Below are 14,530 nucleotides of genomic sequence, written 5' to 3' on the forward strand. Positions count from 1 at the left end.
CTTAGCACTTGTATCCCTCTCCTTTGCTACCACTCCTAACTAAGGCTCCTCTCCTGTGTTTTCTCTTTCTCCGTCTTCTGTTCTTTCCTCCATCTATTTTATCCTCCTCCCCTCTACTCCTCTCCTCTCCTCTTCTCTCCCTCTCTTTCTCTCACACACACATCTTACTCAGTCTCTCTCATTTCCTTTATATTCTTCTAAAATTTTTCCAAATATGCCCATTCATCCAAACATGCTTCATTCTTTGCTGTCATGAATTTTGAGGTTACTCTCTCTGTTTGACTTATTTTAGATGTTGTGTCCAAATTGGAGTCTTCTGAGTATTCACTTTCATTTTAAGATAACTGTGTGGCAGGATTGCTCCACTGCCAGCAGCAGACTAATAACTGGAGGTATGGGGGGTTGGTTACCTAGTTGACACCATAGGTGGCAATGAAGAGGCACCAAAAGAAGACCAAGCAGTAGAAAGACCGTTTAGAGGGGAGCTCCAGATCCCACAGAATGCTGAGACACCATGAGATCAACTGAGAATTCCTGCCTTACTGTCCCCAGGACTAAGGAATTATCTTAAGATCAACTTTTTAAAAAAATTTTTTTATTGAATCTTCATGTGGAAAGTTACATAGTTCTCAGGGTTATGTCAGTTACACAATACTCAAACACCCTTCCCTTCACCAGTGCCCATATTCCATCACCAACCACCCCAGTATACCTCCCGCCCCCTCCCGCCCCCCCCCAGTCCCCGCCCTTGTAGGTAATAAGTTTCACTTTGTTTGCTCTTTATCTTGATTACATTCCATGTTTCAACTCATAACTCACTATTGTTGCTGGAGTTCCCCCCACAAAAAAAAAGACAGTCCTACTGCCAAGGAAGCATTTGATAGTTTTCCATTGCTGAGAATGTAGAGATATTAAGTCCCGCTGTTTGTTACATAACTTTTCTTTTTTTCCCCCCTCCTTCCCGCGCCTCTGAGTTCATGCCTACTTAGTAATCCTCATAGTGTGATTGACGCCATGCTGCCTGACAAAGGGAAAAGAACCGAGAAAGATGATTATTTCCCGTCATCAGCCAGATTGGGGCTATAGCTTAGTTGATAGTCTAGCAGCATGCCTGCAAGCAGTTTCTGGAACCAAAAGTAGTGCGCTGGTATCGGCCCCAGCTCGAGACTCCACCAGCATCCCGCTGTTCCATGTACATAATAATTTTTTTTCCTTATATCCTGTTCCCATGCCACCAGGTTTGTGTCTGCTTAATGAACATAATATGGCTAACGCCACGCCGCATTTCTTCCCGAGAAAGAAATATTCCTTCTCCTCAGCCGGCGTGGGGTTATAGCTTAGTTCAGTCTAGAGAGATGGCTACCACTTTGATTGCCTTCAATATTTCAACAAAAGACTTACTATTATTGTTAGGATTATCCCCCCAAAGTCCAACCCATTACAAAAGAACCATTTCATATTGCTGATGATTAGATGACATTAGGTTTTGGGTTTCTGTATAAAGTCCAGGGAAAATTCTGCCTGAAATTATATCACTACAAACTTTTTCCCTTTTATGGTGCTCATAAGATGGAAAAACCTAGAGAGAAATACCCGGCCCCCGCTGTAGCAGCCTGGCCTAGACACTCAGTTCACATTCTGGAAGTATTTCATTGGGCTGCTGGTGTCTAAAGTAACTCTTTGGGCTCCTTGGTCATGCTGGAGTGGCAGCAGCAGCGAAAGGGCTTAAGATCAACTTTAATAGCTACTTGTTTTATCAAAGCCTAGGCAAACGATCCATGGCTTCCAAAGCCTTGGACTTATCTAGGGGCCACACTGACCCCTCACCAATGCATGTGTGCATGCATGCAGACACAGACACAAGTGTGTAGCCCATGATTTCTCCAGAATTCACTAACTCCTATAATGCAGGCATACATCTCATTCCTCAGAGCACCTGCTTTGCTCTCCTGAAATATTGTGACAAAGGAAGGACAAAGAGTTATCTGGAAGAAGAGTTTGAACATGCTACTCCAAAGAGGATTCCACAACCTTTGTTCTCAGTGAGACATAAGTCTCTCCAGAGAAGGCCTGAAAACTTGGTTTGCAGTTGCTTTTTGATGTTAAATTCCATGATTTTTCCTCTTCTTTCTTGACACCTAGCTCTGAGATGCTTTTGTGTTGTGGGTAAACATACCTTTTAAAAAATAATAGAATCACTGTGAGATACACAGTTACAAAGTTCATGACTGAATTTCTGTTTAATCATGTAATGTTCTAATATCTATCCATTCATCACTATAAATTTTCTGCCACCAATGGCCCCAGTTTCCCTCCTCCATTACTCTTTGGCCTGCCTCTGTGGCTTCTTAATAGAAATCCCCTCCCTTAGTTCAGACCCAGGGAGGGTCTCCTCCCTTCAATACACCTTAATCCTGACTCATCACAAGTGCACACACCATCAGCACATGCAGGGATCTTGCAAAAACCCTGGGGTAGAACACAGAACAAGAGAGATAAAAGAGGCTATTAGATTAAAACATGTGTGGTAAGTCCTGGGGTGGAAGAATTCCAGAAGACCACAGGAAATTTTCAATGAACATATTTATAGTCTCTAACATAGTACAGTCACATTCTCGGAGGGGGGCGGGGTATAGATGACCATGATTGAGACAGAAATGTCTTTAAGTGGAAGGAGGGGAGACTCACACAATTTAGGGAGGTAGGGAAGACATCCCAGCTGAAGGTACATATAATCTGAGGTTTTCTGGCTAGCTAAGTTAGCCAGAATGTCTAGGGAAGGATTGTGGAAGGAAAGACATTGCTGATAGAAAGAGGCTGGAGGAGGGGGTGCAATAGGAGCTAAAAGGGGTCCAGATGGCTGACAAGCTTCAAGTATAAATGATGAGAATGGCAGGGCAGGCTGAAAGGAACTTGAAATTGAATATGAAGATGATGGGGAACAACAGAAGGGTTTTAAAAGGGCAAAATGCCACTTTGGCTAAAAAGCAAAGAATAAATGGAAGGGGGCCAAAAGTGTGCGCAGGTTATGGCAACCCACATGGCAGATGGTTCAGGCTGAGACTGAGTGGTATGGTGGAATACTGATCCTGGATATCTAAGAATTGGTAAATTAGTGAGTGGAGGTGTTCTTAGGGAATAGGAACTGGTGATTGGAGAGATTTAAGAGCAAATAATGAAGGGATCTGGAGGAGTTTCCATGGTTAAAACTTTTTGCTTTGCAAGTGTGAGGTTTCCAAGTTTGAACCCCTGTTATGCCTTGACACCACAACTGCATATGCGAATACCATACCTGAAGTGTACAATTCATAGGAAGGACCACAACTAAAACTGTGCAAGTGCTTCAAGGCAGGCATGCGTTATGTGCTAGTGCTGGTCATTACAACAAGGACAGCAAAGGGGCAGGGAGCAGGGAAGGGGGGACTAGCTGCGCTATGCATGAATTATGCAGAACATGATGTGGTTGGAACCATCAGCCTGTTCTGTCATCAAGAGAACAAGAGGCGGGACCTGGAACTGCACCAGGGAAGATCGGGCCAATACGTTGCACAAGGGTGGTTTAACCTGGTTTTTGTTTGAAATGAATTTTGTTAAACTCTCAGAACAGAGAGGGAATTTAGGCAGACAGATTGTGATCTTTGTTGACTGCTGGCTCCATATCCCAATCAGAAAAAAGAAATTACATGGTCTAGTGGGAATGGCAATATGGTCTGGGAGGAAGTGTCCTCCAGACTGGGCGACCTGGATTCTGATGACAATGTGCAAGCATCATCTCAGAACATGCCCTTCAGCGAGTCCTCTAATTTCCCCCAGGCAAGCTTCCTCACCTTCACACTGGGACCAAGGTCCTTCCTATTTTTCTAACGCCTGCTGTGAGAATTAATGAAAGATACTCAGGAAAAAGTATTATGTGATGCAAAGAAAACAGACTTTTGCTTCCAACACAATAGATTGAATACTAGCTCTGCCACCTAGGATATAACTTCTATGGGCCTCAGTTTCTTGATATATCATTGAAGGGAATAATATACCTAACCTGACATGAGTTTAGATGAAAAAAATGCAATTGGTTGAAATGTTGAAAAGCTTGATGCAAATGTGAGTGAGGACCTGCACTTAGGTTCAAGGAGGGAGAAAAGCAAGAGGCCAGAGATTGTGCTGGGAGACTTCATGGAGCTGTGGACCCACGTGGCAACCCACATGGCAGATAGTTCAGGCTGAGACTGAGTGGTATGGTGGAGTATTGATCATGCATATTAAAGAACTGGTAAATTAGTGAGTGGAGGTATGTTTAGGGAATAGGAATTGGTGATTGGAGAGATTTAACAGGAAATAATACAGGGGTCTGGAGAAGCTTCCATGGCTTAAACTTTTGCTTTGCAAGTGTGAGGTTTCCAAGTTTGAACCCCTGTTATGCCTTGACACCTTACCTTGGTGAGGCCCCTAATTGCCTTAATGTCCAAACTCCAACTGGATCACGTAGTGGGGGGGCCAGGAAGTTCTCATGATGGTTTTGTATGCTTCATCTGGAGAACTTCTTTCTCCATAACTTATTTTTTCTAAGTACTGGGGTGAATGGAGACCCAAACAGCTATCTGGGGATAGCTGGGAAGCAGTAAATCAGGAAAGTGCTAGGGAAAGTAAAGATATAATAATCATACATGCTTTAAGAGTTTCTGGGAGGGTGAAATGATGCTGGAAGTATTGGGCACTGCCTGGAACCTCATGAGTGCTCAACAGATTGCCCCCCCACACACCTTGTGCCTGCTGCTCTCAACCCTACACAGATGGCATGGCTGATGATGTGACTTTGAAGCCACGAACCAGGTTATGGATCGTGACTCCACCACTGTTCCTGGATGGCCTGGAGCAAACACTAGCCCCTCTCTCAGTCTCAGCATCTGATCGTCTATGTCAGAGTTTAGGAATGAGGTTTTATGCAAACCACTTTGTCTCTCTTCTAGAATATTTATATTCCCTATCTCGATATCGTTCCAACCCAGAAAAATACTCTTCTGATTTTAAAATAATGTAATTCCATGCTTTTATCAATTTGTGATATCAAGAACTCCCAGTTCTGTTCTTCGGTTAGTGATTCATATGCAAGAGTGTCTTATACTCACAAAATCTAAAAGGGTAAATCAAAAGTTTCCTGTACAGCTTGACCATGGTATGCTGAGAGCTAATTTTATTCTTTTAGTTTTGAGGTTCTTAACATAGGGATTCATCAATGACCTTGAAAAAGAGCACAGAAATGTTCAAAATGTATGTAAAACAGAGTATAGATATGCAGGTTTCATTTTCTAGAAAAAAAATAGAACTTTCATATATATAGGGAGGTTGGGGGGAGGGAGATGCCAGGGCAGTGAATGCAAAGCGTTCTACATGAGGCATATACACTTTACCACTGAGCCAGATCCCTAATCATTCAGTGGAATCTAAAAGTGGGGGGATGGAATGTCTTCAGAGTTTTCTCCTCTTACTGCTTGTCTGTCATTGTGGGCAGAATATAGTTCTGTGTCAATGTCCTGAAGGTGCATCTGCTCTGTGTCTTTACAGCTGAGGGCCCTATCATTATTTAACCCCACTGGACCTCTGTATCTTCCTCTGTAGAGTCAGGACTATAATTCTTTACTTCACAGGGCTGTCTGAGGGCTATATGGGATAGGCAGATAAATCATGAGGCACACTTAGTGCTGTTAAACATAGTTTCCTTGCCTTTCCTTCCTGTGCTTGGTTGTTTTGTTGTTATGAAGTGATAAATTCCTGAGAATTTTGGACCATTCTTCAGCAAACCCTATTTACATTTTACTGGTCTGCCAAGTAATAAATATGCTCTGTTCAAATGATTTTTAAAAAGAAAGAGAAAGGCTAAACTGGAACCATAAAATAACCCAGAACTTCTTTGGCCTTTGTTTATGGTCTGATCCCAAGCCAAAATGAAATAGCTTTTTGACATAATAGATGAGCAAAACATTGGGAAGAGAGACTTGGGTTCTGAGCTGAGTGATTTCCACACAAACATCTGGGGACACATATCTTGAGATCATAAAATGCTGCATCTGGGAGAGAGGTATGCCTGGTGTGGCTGTGAAGTCATGAAAATTTAGAATTCAATCCATTACCTTGGTTTCAATGAGATACCTACTGTCACCTCACATGGGGACCTCTGAAATAGAGCTCAGACACGATGAGTGTATTTACCCAATGAAGCTCATCACATGTGAGATAAGGACAGGTAAAGGAGGCCTGGTCTCTGCCTGCAGGAAGAGGAAGAGATAGCAGTACAGAGCACCAAGAACTCTGGGAAAGGAGAAACCTGAAGGACAGGAAATCATGGGACCCTGCAGGAGTGGTGGGCAGGAAGAGAGAATAAAGACTTCCCAGAGGAATGGAAACTAGGGTTCAGTCCTCCAGGAGTGTGGGGTGCAGGTAGCAGGGGCAGAACAGCCTTCCTGGAAGAGAAAGGAGGCACAAAGAGAGTCCAGATGCCAGAGAGAGGATGTGTCCCAAATACTGTAGGGCATTTGAGGTTGTGCCAAGAGCAGCAGGTGATAAATAAATTTTGGCAGAGTTGGACCATGAAGAGAGGAGAAAGATCTGTGAACCGTGTAGCAGGTTACAGGGAACAAACAGTACTCACAGGCACACTTATAAACCTTTGGTTTCCCATTGACCCTACAGATAGCTGGCTGTAGATTCGAGATCTAGAGACAGAGATAGAAAAACTCTGGCAGACCTCCTGACTTTCCAGTCACTCAGGAAATTAAAAGTTCTCTAATTAATTCTGGTCACAAGGCAGCCTTGGTTCAGCAATAACTCTGTCTGGTCTGATGAAAGCCATCCAACCTCTTCAAAGTAAAGCCCTGCCCCTTCTCCAACTCAGGCCTAAGCCAGATAGGTAGTTCAAGGTGATTCAAGGGTAGGATCTTCAGCCCTTTCCCCCATCTGACTAACCCCAGATGCTTACCTCTACAAGGTGGGGCAGGAAAGATCTTCAGTGTGGTAGCAAGATGTCAGAGAGATCCTGGAAGCCTCTTTATGCCATGTATGCACATAGACAAGTGCATCTGAAAAGCCCTTGTCCATAGTATGCTTCATACTGACCTGATGGTTCACCTATGTTGAGGCCACTACATCCTTCCAATAGTTCTCTTGACTGAAAATGAGCTAAAGGCTCCCAAACTGGTGTTCTGCTTTCCTTTTGCAAGTTCTTTGTGGAAGTTTAATACTGAACTTTGATTTGGGAGGAGCCAGTTGGAATGGGAGATGCATGCTGAAAGTAGATAATGGACCAAATATCTCTCAGTGTCTGTGTTGCAAGCTATAATGCCCAAAAGTAGAGAGAGATTATGGGGAATATTGTCTGCCATAGAGGCTGGGGCAGGGTGGAAAAGGGGGGGTATACCCGGGATATTGGTGGTGCACTGGAGGGATGGGTGTTTGATCATTTTGAGATTGTAACCCAAACGTGAAAGCTTGTAACTATCTCACGGTGATTCAATAAAATTTTAAAAATTAAAAAAAAAAAAGATTTGGGGATTTGGGTTGTGGGTGAGATAGGGTGAAGATCACATGTGGCTCTGCTCAGGGATTACCTTGGCTCTATGCTCAGGGGTCACTAGTGTTGATGCTTAGAGGCCTTATGTGGTGCTGGGCATTGAACCTGGGTTGACCACATGCAAGGCAAATACATTAACTACTATACTGTATCTCTGACTCTCAAATTGCATTTTGAAATGTGTTAACTATAATCTGGGGATCTCAGCTAAGACCAAGACCAAACTTTCATTTTAAAAACATGCTTAAATCTAACAAGTGGAAATGAATATTTTTGGTGATTGCTTGTGAATAGGGATAAAAGAAAAAGTCAAGGAAAATGCCATGTTTCTTGATTTCAATTAGTTGGTAGATTGTAGGGGCCAGACACTTAAATATAAACTACTAGAAAAATGGAATGGAGGAGTGGATAGTCTGTGTTCTGTTTGGCATATGTTAAGTCCAGAAGACTTATATTATATTCAAAAGGGATGTCTGTATGGGTCTGAAGTTCTGAACAGGGATCTGGGCTATAGATAGACTCACAATTGATTTTTGTAGAAGATACCTTGGAGTTGCAATGAAGGAAGTGTGCTCGTAGTGTGCACAGTGAAAAGAATGCTTTCAAGAAGTTAGGGTATAGAGGCTGGAGCAATAGTACAGCGGGTAGGGCATTTACCTTGCACGCGGCTGACCTGGTTCAATTCCCAGCATCCCATATGGTCCTGTGAGCACTGCCAGGAGTAATTCCTGATTGAAAAGCCAAGAATAACCCCTGTGCATGGCTGGGTGTGACCCAAAAAGCAAAAAAGAAAGAAAAGTTAGGATCTAATTTTAGTATAGTCTTTTCCCCCTTACTCACCTCATAAATTTATGGAACTTTTCTTGACTATATCACTTTGCTTCTTTGGTCAAAGCCTGGTATTAGGTGGACTGTCAGTAGGTACAAATAATCTCATGATGTGAAAGCAACTTTCACCAGTATTTGCTAGCTGGTTAACAGGAACATAAGTGGTGGGCTCTGTGTGGCTCAGAAGAGTTACCAAAATATGTATGTGTTGGGGTGGAATAGAGAGCTGGGGGGAGGGGCTGTTCTACCTGTATTTTCTTTCTTGGAAAAGAGGCTTTACTTTTTAGGGAGAAGGTGGAATAATAGGAAGCAGTTGGACCTGGCCTATAGGATGGCATGAAAAGATATATAGGAATCTCCCGTTTCCTGTTTGCCAGATTCCCAACCAGCAGATGCATTCATCTGTTAAGAACAGAGGACTCGACTGGACAGAACCCTGTTTGGTTTCTTTCTTTTTCTTTACTGCGGACATGGGCTTTTTGGTCTTTCAGTATGAAAACTTGCTAAATGACAGGCAGAGTGGATGAATGACCACTAGTCATGGTGATGGTAAAAAGAGTAGTGCTGCTATAGAGGAGAATCGAGAGCCCAGCATGGAGATTGCCTATAGATTTTCATCCAGATTTCCCTGTCTTTTGATCAGAAGATGAAATGATATTATCTTCAAATTTATTTCAAGAGGGCATATCTAGATAGATAATCATATATTTGGGTCTTTGAGATAAGTACCACCATTTGACAGATTAAGGAATATAAAGCCCCCAAAAGCCAAATGGCATGCCTGTGGATGCACAGTTACTAATTAGGAAAGGGAGGATTTATCCCTCTATCAGTCCAGTTCCAAAGTACAGATTTCCTTAATCCTCAATTCTGCTTGCAGGCTTGGTCTCACCCTCCTCCCTGCTCTGAGGTCAGCCAAGTTTCTCTCCATATCCTACAAAACAAACCCTCTTCTGAGTTTCAGGACCTTGGCTGGCATCTGCCAGTCACTTCTTATTTGCTCTTTATATTTGCTGTCAGTGCTACCCCTATTTTGGCCTGTTTGTAATCCCTGTCCCCCCAGATCCCATCCATACCTTCTCTGAGTTGCCATAGCTGAGTGGCCTTGAACCTGCTGCCTTCCCCCCCAGATCCTAGCCAACTTCCTGTTCAGGCTTGGAAAACCAAGCTGTTACTTACCAACCAGCTTTCCTCATTCCCCCAAATGAGGCTTCTAAGGGTTTTATCTGCTGTTGTCAAGTTTATAGCCATAATTCGAAATGCTGTTAATATTACTGACAGCAGAGAGCTACAAATTACAAAGTTGTAAAGTTACTTTATGGTGATAACTGTCAGCAATCACTAGCAGCCATGCAAGGCTCCATGGAAACCAGGATGATGATAAAAAGAGTTGATATCATTTCAGATCCGGGCAGAGAAGTCCTGCCTGGTTCTTAAAAAACTTGAGCTGCTTGTTTACATTGCACATTTATGTACTTATACAAATAGAAATGTAGAGAGATCACCCCACCCCACCATGCTCCCCAGAAGAATGACTCTGCTGAAGATCAATTCCATCCAATTAAGGATGTGTGCCTAACTTTGATTAGTCTAAAGAACAAGACAAACATTCTGCCACTTTACAGTATTACAGGTATTTATGTATTAATTGTTGAGTATATAGATACCTACAGATGTCTGGAACATTCCAGGGACTTAGAAAATATTCACTGTCACTGTCATCCCGTTGCTCATCAATTTGTTTGAGCGGGCACCAGTAATGTCTTTTGTTGAGAGACTTATTGTTACTGTTTTTGGCATATCCAATAGGCATGGGTAGCTTACTAGGCTCTGCCGAGCGGGCTTGATACTCTTGATAGCTTGCCGGGCTCTCCGAGAGGGGCCGAGGAATCGAACTCGGGTCGGCCGCTTGAAAGGTGAAAGCCCAACCGCTGTGCTATCGCTCCAGCCCTAGAAAATATTAAGATTTAAAATTTCCAATTATTTCTGCTTTTATAATAAAATAAAGCAAAGGCAGCCTTAGAAATACTGGTTTGGACAAATGAGGTTTCTTGTGTAGAATAATGGTTTAACACTCTTGTTGACCCTATCTTGCTCCATATTGGTGAAAAGTAGCAACTACCACACTTACCACACCCTCTTGCTGAAATTCATACTGATTAACTTTTTTTTTTTAACAGAAACTCATATTGGGAGGAGCTAGTAGTTATTCTTTACTCTGTGTAGTAAGGAGGGATGTGGAAGGGCTTGCAGGTGACAGGGCAGCATGAGCAGAACAGGACCCTGAGAGAGGCGGCCCTTCTTGTAACAATCTGGCTGTCCATGCAAGTACGTGATGATATGATTGGCAGTGGTGATGGAGGGAACCAGTGAGCGTAGGATGAAGCATTCATGACTGCACCAGGCCTCAGGGAGAACACGGTGACCTGTGGGAAAGAGGGTAGGTGGGATTGCCTAGATGGTACCACATAGACAAAACGTCTTCCTCCTGTCTAAGTGTACCCACCTGCCTTATCTTCATCCCACTTTGCAGCTCTGTAAGGATGTACTGATCCCTGGGAGCCAGCCCTGAAAGTTGGGGATCCCCTTCTTCCTGATCCCCCAAAGGACCTTTCCTGATTTCCATGAACCAAGAGCTTAAGTTTTTTAGATGAATCCCTGTGATTGGAAGTCTTGTAGTTGCTCCCAGAGGCATCACAGGGTAATAGTGTTCTGGCAGTCTTGTGTTCTCATCAGCCTTGGGCTTGGCTAATCTGGTATCTATCACTGACTGGCTGTGCACCCTTCCTTGGCCCCACTGTATCCATCTTTGTCATGGAGAATGTGAGCAAAGGGTCCACTCTCCAGGTATCATTTAGAGAGTCTGTTTCAGAAGGTAACTCATTGAACTTCTACATGTACCAAACATGCAGGATTTTGTTAACCCCCTCATTTTTCCTTCTCCATGAACCACTCTCCCCAAGACTGCCAACCCTCTTCCTTCCAGAGAAACTAGAACCAGTACCTCAAATCTTATTTCTTGAGCCGGCAGGCTACATGCCCAGTCGAGACAGGCTGCCTGTCTGCCTGTCTGGGGTTTCTTATCCGTCAATATTTTCCTCAAGATGATAAATGTCCTGCCAATAAGAGGAGGCAGCTGCCAAGTTCATCTGAAATGAGGACCCATAGCTGGGGTTGTAGCCGTGCTTGGCTTGTTGATGTTGAGAGGCAGGTGGTAAGAGGCATGGCAGGGGGGCTGAAAGCCAGGGGGTGTGGGTCAGGATAGCCACTGCTATTCATCTCTGCATATTTGGTCATCAATCAGTGTAGGCTAGAGAGGAGAAAGTGGAAGTTTGGATTAGGGTTCAAAATAAAGTATGTATACAATATAACGGGTCTCCCACAGAGTAGCCCCTTGTTCTGATGGCCCTTCAAGAAGTAGCATCACTCACTAGTATTTAAAGGCATTCAGAACTGTCATCTTCTTTGCTCCCCACAACACCTAGAATGATGAATATTAGTACCTAGATTTTGTAAACAAGAAGGTCCATTTTACCGCTGAGCTAAAGCCACATCCAGACTCAGGTGTAAAAGAATAGAAACTGAAGTTGACGGACGGAGTCTGTTCAGAGACAGTTCTTTTACAGGTCGCCTTGCAGCATGGATGTGCTTCTCATGTCAAATCCAAACTTAACCTATTTGCCCCACGAGGGGAGACTGTCAATAAACTGGCCTTTTCCATATTTGAGAGAAAGAGAGGATGGCCTTGGGACCCAGGCTCACCTAGACACAGGCCTTGGTTCTGCTATTTCCTAGTTATGTGACAAGTGGCCTCATTTCTCTGAGTCCCAATTTTCTTGCAGTGAAGATGCATGTGATCCTTACCTTTACCTTACAAGATAGTTTCAAGTAGATGAAAACAAACAAAAAAAATGTAACGCTAACATATTGCCTGGGACATGGTTTACACTTAGTGAATCCACATTACTGTTACAGAATTGGAGAGAATCTAAGTAAATTTCTGGGCTAGCAGGCAGAGAGTCTGAATATTTCATGGAACTTTCTGTAAATGGTTCTCAAAGGGGAAGGGACCTCCCGGGTGGCACTCAAGAATGCAGTGCTGCTCTGGCCCTGGTGCCTAGTAGTGCTGGGGTCCTCCACGGCTACATCTGGCAATTCCGGGGAGGGAAGACATATGTGCCTTAACCCCAGTACTATCTCTCCATCTCTCCAACCCCTCTCAAGTTTCTTAAGTAGTTCTTCTGATTCTTAAGTAGCAATCTTTCTCCAAATATGTTTGCAGTTCTCAGATTTCCCAGGAGTCAGACTTGGTTATCTGTACATAAATGCATAATTCAGAACTTATTTTCAAAAATACAGAACAGGACAATGTAATGAATGATCAAGCTCAAAAATCAGTCTATGGTCATGATCCACTTCTCAGGCTGTGAGTCAGACTGTAACAAAGCTAGGGTTCTGATGATTTGTTAGAGGTGACCGGTGTGGAGCTTCCTTAATTCTGGGACTGAAAGGAAAATCCTGATTGAGAATCACTCCATGATTCTCACTGAGGAATGCAAGCAATATAAAATGGAGTGATTTTTGTGTTAATATGACAGGTAACTCTGACCCTGTGCCTCAGTTTCCCATTCTCCCTGCTCTGCCCACCTTGGGAATGGAATTCAAGTTCCTCTGTGTATAAGAAGCTGTACCAATCATTACCTTACTCTCTATTCAAAGAAAGGATGATTTCTGGTTAAGGGATGGCTAGAATGGGCTTGAAGACAAGGGCAGAAGTTTCTGTGCCTTGGACACAGAAATCTGGAATCGGGCAGGGAAGAAGAATCTTTGCTGGTTCTGAAGCAGCCAAAGGGGATACCGGCTGTTTCCTTGCTCTCTCGAATCCAGAGGGATGTTGCAGGGGGTCCTGGCCCCATTGGGGAGGTAATGGGAATCCACTAAATTGAGCACAAGGTTAGCCTCTCCTGGCTACATCCCATGCTGGAAGCTGACTGCCTGGTTCGGCAATGGTAGGCAAGGCTCCCGCTGATGCCTGAGGTTGAAGTGCCCTCTCCTGGCCGCCTGGTGCATGGCTCTCTGGGAGAGTCACACATCCTTCCCTGGATGTCTGAGCTCTGGAGGCCACAGCCACCTTGGGGATGGAGGGCAAGAGGTGGGGATCATGGGCCATTCTCTTCTGCTAGGCTTCTCACCCACACTGACAGATTCTTGCCTTTCTCATTCCCTCTTCTTCAATTCTCTTAGGTACTTGATGCACTCTCTCTTTCTTCCTCTGTCTATTTCTGACTCTCACTCAGACACACTCCACACTCTCACCTTTTCTTCCTGCATCATCTATTATCTCCACTCTGCCACTTTTCTGTTCTCTCTTCCACTCTTTAGGAAAATGATGGAAAGGTTTTGCACAAACATTGGCTCTTGGCTCCCAGGAGCTCCATTGACATGACCTTGAGCGGGTACATGGGTACTTACCCCATCATGAGGGGCATGACTGTGCCCACCCCACCCCTCTTCATCAGTCCCTTCCCTTATGCCTCCTTGGAACCCTACTTTACTGGCCCTTTTTTATTCTTCCTGTTCTTATTCTCCTTCCTTTCCCAGCCCTTCCTCCTCTTTCCCCCTCTCTTCATATTTTCGTTCAGATTTAAATTCAAATAGTGTGTGCTGAGTTTGTCAGAAAAGTTGGAACTTAACCTTCACCTATAAGAAACGATTCCACTCTGGGACTCACTGTCTCTGTTTTGCTGTTCTTGGGAAAGGCAGAATTGCTTCTCAACAAAATGTGGGATCCAGACCTGTGGATTTAGTCAGAGGACACTCAGAGGGTGTCTGAATGGCAAGAAGCATCTCTCCTTCCAGTGTCCTATAGGCTGGTTTGCAGAGAGCAAGGAGTCCCTCCTGAGTCCCAAATGCTCCCCTAGTATACATGTCTGCAGGGCAGTTGTTTTCCTGTGTGTGCTCATTTACTTATCAGTGGTACTTGTTGCAACAAAACCCTGGTCAAACTCAGCAATGAAATGCACTTCTGGCACTAAGCTCCAAAGGGAATACCGGGTCAAGACCAGAGTCCAGATGAGCAACCTCTGCCCTCTGGAGTGTTCCTTCAGCAGATGCCAGGATCAGTGTCTGAAGGTCACTTCT

At 43.9% G+C, this 14,530-nt stretch overlaps 1 protein-coding gene across 1 annotated transcript in view; it reads left to right on the forward strand.

Annotated features, from left to right (window-relative positions):
* The window catches only part of AGBL4 (AGBL carboxypeptidase 4), a 1,336,770-nt gene that overhangs the window by 1,290,664 nt on the left and 31,576 nt on the right, over nt 1-14,530 (forward strand). The gene's annotated exons all lie outside the window — the stretch shown is intronic.

Source organism: Sorex araneus, chromosome 5, assembly GCF_027595985.1.
Source record: "Sorex araneus isolate mSorAra2 chromosome 5, mSorAra2.pri, whole genome shotgun sequence".
Classification (NCBI taxonomy): domain Eukaryota; kingdom Metazoa; phylum Chordata; class Mammalia; order Eulipotyphla; family Soricidae; genus Sorex; species Sorex araneus.